At 44.8% G+C, this 12,614-nt stretch overlaps 1 long non-coding RNA gene across 1 annotated transcript; it reads right to left on the reverse strand.

Moving 5' to 3' along the window:
* Window positions 1–5,749: 5,749 nt before the first annotated feature.
* Window positions 5,750–10,117, reverse strand: LOC310687967. Its single transcript, XR_014516692.1, has 2 exons — window positions 9,620–10,117; window positions 5,750–6,420 (listed from the first exon to the last, which is right to left on the reverse strand). It is a non-coding gene; the product is annotated as an uncharacterized lncRNA (long non-coding RNA).
* Window positions 10,118–12,614: the final 2,497 nt, after the last annotated feature.

A 12,614-nucleotide genomic window follows, 5' to 3' on the forward strand; every position in this document is an offset into this window, starting at 1 on the left:
TAGGGCCGAAGTGTCTCCAGCCCTCCCTATATCTGTGGGAAGGGGTCCGATTAAAGTGCAGAAACCAAAATGCTTTTTTACAAAGCTATTGCACTACCAACCTCCAACTCCTCAAAAGATTCCGCCAATGGTGTCTCCAAATTTTTTTACACATCACTTGGGAAGATAGGCAAACTAATGCCAGTATAGTGGAAGAAGCAAAGATTACCAGTGTCGAAGCAATGATTCTTCAACATCAACTTTATTGGACTGGTCATGTTATGCAGATGCCTGATGATCAGCTTCCAAAGCAACTACTCCATTCTGAACTTAAAAGTGGAAAGCGTAATGGTGGCGATCAACAAAAGAGGTTTAAAGACCACCTCAAGGCAAAACTAAACTAAAAATAAAATAACGTAGTATAAACACTGACATCTGAGAAACACTGGCCTGCGAGTGCTCCAATTGGAGAACAGCCTTCACCAGAGGTGTCATGGACTTTGAAGACATTCAAACTCAAGACGAAAGGGAGAAACATGCTAAGAGGAAGGCACGCTTGGCAAACCTTCACCGTGATCAGCTCCTGCCCAGAAATCTATGTCCCCACTGTGGAAGGACGTGTGGATCCAGAATTGGCCTCCACAATCATTTATGGACTCATTGTTAAGACCGTGTTCATGGAAGACAATCTTACTCAGCTACGAGTGATTGCCGAAGAAGGAGGAGGAGGAGGAGGAGGAGGGAGCAGAGGGAGCCATCATGGAGCTGAGTGCAGCAAGGTTTCAGTTGTCAGTTCTTCCTGAACATGAGTGAGGAGGAGCTGCCAGTCATTAAAGTTGCTCTGTGCTAGGGTCTATGCTTGGCCTCCTTCTGATGATGCAACATTGCATGCATGTTGTGGACATGATGTCACATGTGTGTGCTGGCCCCCCTCAGATCTTAGGCAGAAGTCAATGCCTCTGCTCCTGCCTGTTTTTTTGCCTGTGAGGCTGAGCAAGGCTCTAGCTCCATACAGGGTGAGGATCTACAGGTACGTACGGCTGAAAAAGCCCTGGCTCTGGTTGAGGCCAGCCTAACCTCCCTGTGGCCCAGGATCTCCAATATGTTTTTATTTGAGGACCATAAGGTCCTCCGTGGGACATACCAGGAGAGGGGGTCCTGTAGGTATGAGGGTCCTAGGACATAGATTCAGGCAGGCTAAAGAAAATATTATATCACACAATATGTAAGGTATTTGCACAAAGAGTGGTGATGACCTCTAATTATGAAGGCTATAAAAAAGGATGGTCATCCAATCTCTGCTTAAAAACCTCCAAGGAAGGAGAGTCCACAACCTCCCAAGGGAGACCATTCCACTGTCGAACAACTCTTCCTGTCAGAAAGTTCTTCCTGGTGTTTAGTTGGAATCTCCTTCTTGTAACCTGAAGCCATTGGTTTGAGTCCTACCCTGCAAAGCAGGAGAAAACAAGCTTGCTCCCTCTTCCATGTGACAGCCCTTGAGATATTTGAAGATGGCGATCATATCTCTTCTTTTCCAGGCTAAACATACCCAGCTCCTCCAACCTTTCCTCATAAGGCTTGGTTCCCACACCCTTGATCATCTTGGTTGCCCTCTTCTGTACACGTTCCAGCTTGTCAACATCAACATATATGATGGATGTTTGGTGTAGGGTAGATGGTCATGGCTCAGCTGAAGTGGACTCATGAGCCAATTGGGAAGACCATTTGGCAAGTCTGATTAGGTCCATAGGCCAGAGTATTTCTTCCCCAGTCCGCACTGATTAACAGTAGCTCTCCAGGGTTTCAGAAGGGGGTCTTTCCCAGCCCTACGTGGAGAACTGACCCTAGGATCTTCTGCATCCAATGCAAACTATGGACCTCTTCTCCTTGATGTTCTACTTGTAGGCCTTCCAGAAGGAAGCTAGTTGGCCCCTGTGAGAAATGGACTGTGGAACTAAATGAACCATTGGCCCGATCCACTTGGCTTCCTCATGTTCTTCTGACTGTTCTTCAGAAGATGCACAGACACACAGAATGTCATCAGAATGCATGGATGATATCGTAAGAAGCTTCCACTCGTAATAAAAAGCTGATAAAGTCGTAAACACCGATAGAACATGCAGAAGCTCCCCTCCCCTCTTTTTTAATACAAGGAATTTTATAGCAACAGTAAAGATTTAATGGTTAAGTTTTTCCACACACACACACACATATGGATAAAAACATATCACGGTGAGAATAAATTAAGTGATTCATATAAGAGCATTTCCATCTTTGACATATTTTTCTCAAAGTGAGAAGACGCCAGAACACATTACTCACCTGTTCATGTAATTATGAAGCTTGAAATATATAGCTGGTGTCAAAGGATGGATTAAATTTTACTTATAGACTAATCATGTTTCTCCTGTATGTCTTCAAAAGGTTTCATTTCGAGAATTATTATTTTCATGCTGTTATGTAATTGCAATTTGAGGCAAAAGTTGATTGGTTTTACAGAAGTATATTTTATATAAATCCCATACTTAAATTCTTCTAAACCTACTCAGGTTCAAGGTGGGAGGGAAATGTCTGCTCTTGCGAAAGATCACACTTTCATTCCACTTCAAGGAGGTCCTGTAAACTCAATTAGCCTCACTTAAGACCTTGGTTAATTCAGATGTATGCGATGTTTAGAACATACAAAGTTGCCTTTCCCCCAGTCGTACCATTTGTTCATTCTAGCTCAGTTTATTTTGACTATCAGGGCTCCGACATGGTTCATAGAATCATAGAATCATAGAGTTGGAATAGACCACAAGGGCCATCGAGTCCAACCCCCTGCCAAGCAGGAAACACCATCAGAGCACTCCTGGCATATGGTCGTCAAGCCTCTGCTTAAAGACCTCCAAAGAAGGAGACTCCACCACACTCCTGGGCAGCAAATTCCACTGTTGAACAGCTCTTACTGTCAGGAAGTTCTTCCTAATGTTTAGGTGGAATCTTCTTTCTTGTAGTTTGGATCCATTGCTCCGTGTCCGCTTCTCTGGAGCAGCAGAAAACAACCTTTCTCCCTCCTCTATGTGACATCCTTTTATATATTTGAACATGGCTATCATATCACCCCTTAACCTCCTCTTCTCCAGGCTAAACATGCCCAGCTCCCTTAGCCGTTCCTCATAAGGCATCGTTTCCAGGCCTTTGACCATTTTGGTTGCCCTCCTCTGGACATGTTCCAGTTTGTCAGTGTCCTTCTTGAACTGTGGTTCGAGGTTCAGGCCTTTCCCAACAGTCAGTCCTTGATTCTTTTCAGCTGAAGATGGCAGGTGTTGAGAGCATGGTAAATAATATGCTCTGCCACTGAGTCATGTTCTGTCCCCAGTGTTGATGGAATGTAGCTGGAATCGCACAATGGCATGTTACCGGTGATGGCCATTTTGCGTGCGAGTTCCATTCCTGGCATAAGTGAGCCCTGCCCCATTATGCCTTGTTACACCCCCTCCATTACCATTCTGCCCCCATTATTCCCTCTTCCGGGTCCAAAAGGACCCACACATCGGCAATCACACATAATTTGGACATGCCTAAAATGGTCGCCGCCTGTAGTTTGGATGAATAGCTAGAAGGTCTTGTCTTGTGTATTCTACATGTGCCAAGACACATGCAGCAACTCCTGTTGGATGTGCCTCACACAGAGAATGTTTCTTTTTAACTGGTATGTATGTGCATACATGGGACACGGGTGGCGCTGTGGGTTTAACCACAGAGCCTAGGACTTGCTGATCAGAAGGTTGGCGGTTCGAACCCCCTCGACAGGGTGAGCTCCCGTTGCTCAGTCCCAGCTCCTGCCAACCTAGCAGTTCGAAAGCACCTCAAAGTGCAAGTAGATAAATAGGTACCATTCCATTGGGAAGGTAAACGGCATTTCTGTGCACTGCTCTGGTTCACCAGAAGTGGCTTAGTCATGCTGGCCATATGACCCAGAAAGCTGTACGTCGGCTCCCTCGGCCAATAAAGCGAGATGAGCACCGCATCCCCAGAGTTGGCCACGACTGGACCTAATGGTCCCTTTACCTTTAATGCACCACAAATGTGGCATCCGAAGTGGGCCACAGGACATACGCTTTTTCAAATGTTCCCTCTCCAGGTGGATTTAAGGCTGTTGCTAAGCACTTCTGCCAAGATATTTGGTCGTCACCTTTGATGAAAAATGGGACAAGGTGAGATGTCAACAAACTGGGAGACATATAACGTCTTTTGTTCAAAGGGCCTGGAGAACATCATGAACCTTACATTCGGTAAGTGTGTGTGGCGCCTTGAAGACTAAGACGTTTATTGTAACATAAGCTTCGTAGGCCAACCCACTTTGTCAGATGCACAAAATATTATCTTCAGTTGCCGGATGCTGTATAGAGATTGAAGTGGGACGTTTTTTTCAGGGGGAACTTGCCGGAGCTCAGTTCAGAAAGCAGCAAAGGAACATTCTGTAGTAAGTGGATAGAGAAGAAGAAGAATATCCAACAAAAAGCTGCTGAGCTGGAATTCATATTTTGAATTTGACACCATTAGACCCGGGCTAAATGGAAGCTGGGACTGGTTCAGTTGTCCCTCATGTGATGCTCATTGTTCATCTTGTTTAGCTAATCATTATCACTTGGAAGTGGGTCATAGAGCCAGTGTGATGTAGTGGTTAAGAGCGGTAGTCACGTAATCTGGGAAACCGGGTTCGCTTCCCCGCTCCTCCACATGCAGCTGCTGGGTGACCTTGGGCCAGTCACACTTCTTTGAAGTCTCTCAGCCCCACTCACCTCACAAAATGTTTGTTGTGGGGGAGGAAGGGAAAGGAGAATGTTAGCCGCTTTGAGACTCCTGAAGGGGAGTGAAAGGCGGGATATCAAATCCAAACTCCTCCTCCTCCTCCTCCTCCTCTTCTTCTTCTTCTTCTTCTTCTTCTTCTTCTTCTTCTTCTTCTTCTTCTTCTAGCAACTCTGACGAGGTCTTCTGCCCATTTGCAATATATCTGACTCTACAAAGTAATGTGAATTCAAGACACACCTATATCTTGCATTTCAAGCACATAAAGCTTGCATTGATGGGTGGCGTGGTTCATTCCTATGTGTAGCTGCATGCATGCATTAGCACATACACACAGCCTGCCAACTGTAGACAACTCTTTATCCATCTGTCTTTAAGATGTTGGGTTCTTGGGCCACATTCACACCATACATTCACAGGACCCTGATGCCACTTCAAACCATCATGGCTTCTTCACCCAAAGAATTCTGGGAGATGCCATTCCCAGAGTGGTTTGACAATCAAGGAACGGGGAACTGTAATTCTGTGAAACAAATAGGGGTCTCCAGTGCTTTTTTTCTGGGGGGGACGGGGACGACGGGGACGACGCGGGGGTACACATGCCCCTAAACATTTTGTGAATCTAAGTTTGGCCTCATTCAGGGACAGTATTTCAGTATCAATTTCAATTGAATTTCAATATTTCAATTTCAATATGAGTAGGAAAATTAGAGTACCCCTAAACTTTCTTTTTAGAAAAAAAGCACTGGCTTCCTAACAACTCCCTGCACCCTTAACAAATTGCATTTGCAGAATTATTATGCGAGGGGAAAGCGAAAACTGTTTAAAGAGTGATCATAGTGCTTTAAATGTATGTTGTGAATGTGGCTTCACCCTGCAATCCAATTAATGCCAACTCAGAAGTTGATCCTATTGAACTCAGTGGGACTTACTCCCAGGTAAGTATTGCAGCAAAAAAGAAAAAGACAAAAGTGTGTCTACGTTTCTGGATTTTATTTAGCAGATGCCCATTCTCCAATATTCCTGCATCAAAGCCATGACCCCACAGCTCTTGCTTACAAGATATGTCTTGATTCATTCCATCTTTTCAAGCAGGGTGCTTCTCCCCACATCCTCTGAAGCTTGCAGAAACAGTTGTCAGGCCAGTGCATGATGTGGGATTAACGCTATGCCTTGCAACTTAGCATCCTCCATTCTGCGTGGTCCTGTCTGCCATTCCTGGAGACCTGATCGATTGCAAGCTGCCTTTCGGAAGCCAGAATACAGGAAGCTTCCGTGAAGGCATGCCTGAAGTGCAAGAGAACAGCTCCCTAATCTTTCGGCTAAGCAGGAATCGCCGAGGGCTAACCTTCCTATTGTTTGAAGCTGCTGCCGTTAGCTTGACTTGGCAGCCGAAGGTCAGATGCAAACACCAGCGGAATCTGGAACTCACTCAGACTGCTCACGGAGCTGTAATGCTCATTCATGCTGATAGCATAGACCAAGCTGGCAAGGCACATGTCCCAACCCAAGTAGTCAATGCTAGCAGTGTGCAAAAGGACAGATTCACCAACTCAGCTGCTCTGCTGCCAGAGGGTTTCTCTTCTGGTCTGTTGATTTCACTGCTGCACCCTTTTCCCTGTCTCTCCACAATCTATATTGGGCAAACTTTTTAAAAAACAAACAGACATCAACTGCAGAGTACCAAATATTTTATTTTCAATACAGTTGGTGTACGTGTGTGTCTGGGACACTGAGTCAAGGGCTGGGGCCCTTTCACAGGTCAACACAGCTGTCAACTTTTCCCTTTTCTTGCGAGAAATCCTATTTGGAATAAGGGAATTTCCCTTAAAAAAAGGGAAACGTTGGCAGCTATGCGGGGCAACTTGATGCAAACCAATCATTTAACAAAGTCGGTGGCTACAGAAAAGTTCGATTTCTTCCCCTCGTGGAGCTAGGCTCTTCATATTAAAAAAAAGGGGGAAGGTTTTTCAGTTAAGCTAGGTTGCTTATACAAAAGCATTCATCAAATTGCTTGCTACGAGAAGCTTCAATTTTGAGCAGGCGAACTCCATTTCTGCAATCCTGCACACTTCTATCAAACTCATCTCCTCCGACCTCCGGTTCCTAATGTGCCTCAAGCGTGTAAAGCCAGGTCATTAGCAGGAAGGAGAAAGGGAAAGCTTTTCAAATGCGCTCATCTTGTGATACAAAACGTAGCTCGTTTAAAAATTCACTTTTCGGTCATTTTCTTGCCGCTTCTCGGAGGAATATATTGCATCTCTGGGGATAAAATGCTAGTCGTTCTATGAAAATAAGATTTCTATCCCTAAGTGATATCGGAACGAAAAGATTGCACACGGTCTGAGTGGAAGCATAGGTAATTGCAGTGATTATATAGATAATCCAATCTATTAATGTTTAGGACAGTTTGGCTAGGCCCTATTATTTGATAACATGAGTGATAGGGATGTGAATATAACAAAAGCCCTGCGGGGTCACAGACTTGCAATAGACATTGGAAGAGCCCTACTTGACCGATGGTTCAACTAGACCAGCATGCAGCTTCCTACAGCATCTAACCCAGGGGTGACCAACTTGATGTCTTTCAGATGCTGCTAGACTACAACTCCTATCGTGCCCTATCATGGCCATGCTGGCTGGGACTGATGAGAGCTGAAGTCCAACAAAATCAGTACTACATTGGTTTCTCTAACCAGAAGCCTCTGAGATGCTCACAAGCAGGACCTACAGTCCTCTCCAGGTGTTGCTCTCCAATAGCATGGTGTCTCTGGGGACACTTTGGCCCAGTATACCTGAAGGAGCATCTCCACCCCCACCGTACAGCCCTGACACTGAGGTCCAGCTCCAATGGCCTTCTGGCAGTTCCCTCACTGTGAGAAGCGAGGGAACCAGGTGGAGGGCCTTCTCGGTAGTGGTGCCCACCCTGTGGAACACTCCCCCCATCAGATGTCAAGGAAATAAACAACTATCTGACTTTTAGAAGACATCTGAAGGCAGCCCTGTTTAGGGAAGTTTTTTATGTTTGATATTTTATCACATTATTGTTGTTGTTGTTGATGATGATGATATTCTGTTGGGAGCCACCCAGAGTGACTGAGCAGAGAAAACCAAGCCAGATGAATGGGGTATAAATAATAAATTATTACAATTATTATTAGTCATACAGTCACAATGAAGGAATGCGGGTGGCTTGCCAATCGGAAGGTCAGTGGTTCGAATCCATGTGACGGAGTGAGCTCCCGTTGCTCTGTCCCAGCTCAAATCCACGTGACGGAGTGAGCTCCCGTTGCTCCTGCCCACCTAGCAGTTTGAGAGCATGCCAGTGCAAGTAGATAAATAGGTACCACTATGGCAGGAAGGTAATCAGCGTTTCTGTTCGCTCTGGCTTCCATCACAGTGTCCCGTTGCACCAGAAGCGTTTTAGTCATGCTGGCCACATGACCCGGAAAGCTGTCTGTGGACAAACACCAGCTCCCTTGGCCTGAAAGCAAGATGAGTGCCGCAACCCCATAGTCACCTTTGACTGGACTTAACTGACCAGGGGTCCTTTACCTTTTTTTTTTTTTTTACAGTCCTGATGACTAGGAACCATTGATAGATTTACATTCTCTAAAGCCATCCAAACTGCGTCTTCATGATGGACTCGATGGCCCTTGTGGTCTCTTCCAACTCTATGATTCTATGAAAGTTGTTCAGTAAGAAAGGTAAAGGAAATAAGGAGATTTTGCTGACCACCGATTCCAGCAATATGAAAAGAAACAAGCACAAAGATGCATAGCAGCACTGTCAAAAGAGAAGGCATTTACATATGTGTTATGGATTAAATTTCAATTTTTTAGGTTAAAAAAGATCACCCCAGTCAACTGAGTAGTTAACATTTCAGAAGAAAATGAAATGTGCTTTGCATTTTTGAACAACAACTTAGACAGGGTTTCCCAAACTTGGGTCTCCAGCTGCTTTTCAACTACAATTCCCACCATCCTCACTAACCTCTGGTCCTGCTAGCTAGGGATGATGGGAGTTGTAGTCCAAAAACAGCTGGAAACTCAAGTTTGGGAAACCCTGACTTACAGCAAGATCCAGGCCAGAGTTAAAAGCTGATCATATGCTCCAATTTTACCATGGGGCTGTGGTCAAAGAAGCCAGGTCTACTCTTGTGCCTACTCTCAAATTCAGTATGCACTGCCCCTGCCCCCAATATCCCAAATTCAGTTCTTTGTCCTGCTGTCATGCCTTAGTGTTCACATGTGCACTGTCGCAATTAATTCATACATGTGTACCAACAGTAAAAAGGGCACAGCTGATCTATTTTATTTGCAACCAGCCAAGAGCATAAGGTTCTTATTGTGCCTATACAGTGGTATACCTCGAGTTAAGTACTTAATTCGTTCCGGAGGTCCGTTCTTAACCTGAAACTGTTCTTAACCTGAAGCACCACTTTAGCTAATGGGGCTTCCCACTGCCACCACGGATGCCGGAGTACGATTTCTGTTCTCATCCTGAAGCAAAGTTCTTAACCCGAGGTACTATTTCTGGGTTAGCGGAGTCTGTAACCTGAAGCGTATGTAACCTGAAGCGTATGTAACCTGAGGTACCACTGTATACTGTTTGTCAGTTGGCAACCTTAACTGCGAGCAAACGGAGGCATTTCTCAGCCACGTGTAAGTCGAATCAGTATTGTTCTCGTACGTGTTTGCAAGGTCACTCAAGGATAATAATAATAACAAAAAAGCTGCTTACTATGCAGCTTTTGAAACTGGCATTTCTAAACCCACGTGGAACAAATGGAATCTCGTATTTAGCAGGTGTGATTGAAAAACAGGAGAGGAATGATGTTCTTAACCCGATTTGCTCCCTTCTGAAAGGGGTTCTTCAGGCAGGTAAAACGTTGTCTCCTCGCATTTGATAACTGCCCGTCAAGGTCTATTTCTGTTCTCTCAGGTATGAATGATGACAAAAATAGCTTCCTCATCCAGTCGCAACGTTCCGGAATCCATTTAGCAATGACACTGAATGTTTGAGGTTCCATGATGCAAATTTTAAAGGTGTGTGTGTGTGTGTGTGTGTGTGTGTGTGTGTGTGTGTGTCTGTGTGGAGAGAGGATGGATTCTTTCTCACCTTTCATTTGAAAGCTTCACAGATCAGTTGAGCATTTGAGGCGATGGACAACCTCGGATCCTATCAACCTCAGACTGGCGATTACAATATGTTTTTTGGAGTTAAGGCAAGTTGAATGGGAACATGCACAAACACTTTGCACATTCATGTGAGGGAAATCCAAAACAGCAGTTTTCATACTTTATATCCACAAGGCCCACTTGAGAAGGCTGAAAGTTACTGAGGCCCACCAGTCAGAGATCAATCTTGGAGACCAGCCTATGCTACGGGAGGTGGAGTTTGGCATAGTCAGCTGTCAATGTCTGTCATCATTTCCTACCAAGATCGATTCCACCTTCGGAAATGGTTGTGTCTTGCCAGAGTGGTGCATGCTCTAGTTATCTCTCGTTTGGACTACTGCAATGCGCTCTATGTGGGGCAACCTTTGAAGGTGACCCGGAAATCACAACTAATCCAGAATGTGGCAGCTATACTGGTGACTGGGAGCGGCCGCCGAGACCACATAACACCGGTCTTGAAAGACCTACACTGGCTCCCAGTACGTTTCTGAGAACAATTCAAAGTGTTGGTGCTGACCTTTAAAGCCCTAAACAGCCTAAACGGCCTTGGTCCAGTATACCTGAAGGAGAGTCTCCACCCCCATCATTCTGCTCAAACACTGAGGTCCAGCGTCGAGGGCCTTCTGGCGGTTCCCTCGCTGCAAGAAGCCAAGTTACAGGGAACCAGGCAGAGGGCCTTCTCGGTAGTGGCACCCGCCTTGTGGAACGCCCTCCCATCAGATGTCAAAGAGAAAAACAACTACTAGACTTTTAGAAGACATCTGAAGTCAGCCCTGTTTAGGGAAGCTTTTAATGTTTAATAGACTATTGTATTTTAATATTCTGTTGGAAGCCGCCCACAGTGGCTGGGGAAACCCAGTCAGATGGGTGGGGTATAATTATTATTATTATTATTATTATTATTATTATTATTATTATTATTATTATTAATTATTATTCATTTGTGACAGTGTCTTCCTTGTGGCCAAGAGTTACACAGCTCAGATTTCCTATATTACAGACCCTCTGAATGTCCCTATTTTCCAGGGACAGTCCCGGAATTACAGAAGCCATCCCAGTTTCTGATTTGATCCTGGAAGTTCCCGCTTTTGGATGTCCCTATTTTCACCAGAGAAATGTTGGAGGGGAGGGGATTAGACATCCCTCTTTTATTGGAGAAATGATGGAGGGGATAGTACTAGGGTGTCCCTCTTTTCACTCGAGAAATGTTGGAGGGTATGCTATAACTGGCACAGATATTTGCCCTGGAGGTACAGTGGTACCTCGGCTTACAGACACTTCAGGTTACAGACGCTTCAGGTTACAGACTCCGCTAACCTAGAAATAGTACCTCGGGTTAAGAACTTTGCTTCAGGATGAGAACAGGAATCGTGCGGCAGAAGGCCCCATTAGCTAAAGTGGTACCTCAGGTTAAGAACAGTTTCAGGTTAAGAACGGACCTCTGGAACGAATTAAGTTCTTAACCCGAGGTACCACTGTATTGTGATATATTAGAGAGAATTTTCTGATCCAGAGGCCTGATGGCTTCTACTGGGGCCCCAGACTTTGAACGTTATCTATTCTGAGTAAAACTTAGCTGAATACTACCAATAAAAGGTAAGGCCCAAAGCTCATATTTCTCTGATGGAAAGAGTCTTTCTCTAATGAAAGGAATCTCTCTATGAAAGGATGACTTAATCTATCGGAGGCATGGTTCCATACATGGAGAAGCTCTGAGCATCTCAGGCTGCATTCCGATGCAGTAATCTCCATTTGATGACACATATTGGATTGTGTTTTACACCCCTGACCTCAATGAGGAGAGTTGTTCTGCACTCATTTAACAAAGTATTCCAAATACACATCCATTCCGTATTAAGTCTCGTTGTTTTCAAGGATTAGGCCTGGTGCCTTACACTATCCCTCATAGAGTTTTGTTCTCTGTTTTCCAACCTCAAAGAAATTTGTGAGATTCTTATATGGGCAGCAAGCAAGTAGATACTCTGTTGTTACATCACATAGAGTACAGTGGTACCTCGGGTTACAGACGCTTCAGATTACAGCCTCTTCAGGTTACAGACTCCGCTAACCCAGAAATAGTACCTCGGGTTAAGAACTTTGCTTCAGGATGAGAACAGAAATTGTGCTCCAGCAGCGTGGCAGCAGCAGGAGGCCCCATTAGCTAAAGTGGTACCTCAGGTTAAGAACAGTTTCAGGTTAAGAATGGACCTCCGAAACGAATTAAGTTCTTAACCTGAGGTACCACTGTATTTCCCTGTCGACATAATTGTTCTTTCCCAAAGCACATTTTCTAGATTTTGTCCGAACTGCCTGTTAAAATTCCCACAACTTTCCTACAGAGCTGAGTCTGCCTGACTCCCAGGGTAGGCCCCCCCCCGCCTCCTGAAAATTCAACCGAAACTTTCTCTTTTTTAAAAATTTTGCAATACTCATGCCCTCCCCGGTGGAGCCACCCTCTAATTGTATGTAGTAGACATGCCTCTACACACCTTTTTTAATTATCAGGTAAGGAACCCATGCAAAGGGTTGATCGCTAGCCAACTCCTCTGATAGGCTCCTGCACCCTCCAGTTTAGTAGTCATATCATGAAAACACAAAGGGAAATTAGATGACAGAAGGGAGCTTTTATTTTTGGTGGCTAAGAGCACAAGCCTCAAACTG

The sequence above is a fragment of the Podarcis liolepis genome (assembly GCF_965112155.1).
Source record: "Podarcis liolepis genome assembly, chromosome: 10".
Taxonomy (NCBI): Eukaryota; Metazoa; Chordata; class Lepidosauria; order Squamata; family Lacertidae; genus Podarcis; species Podarcis liolepis.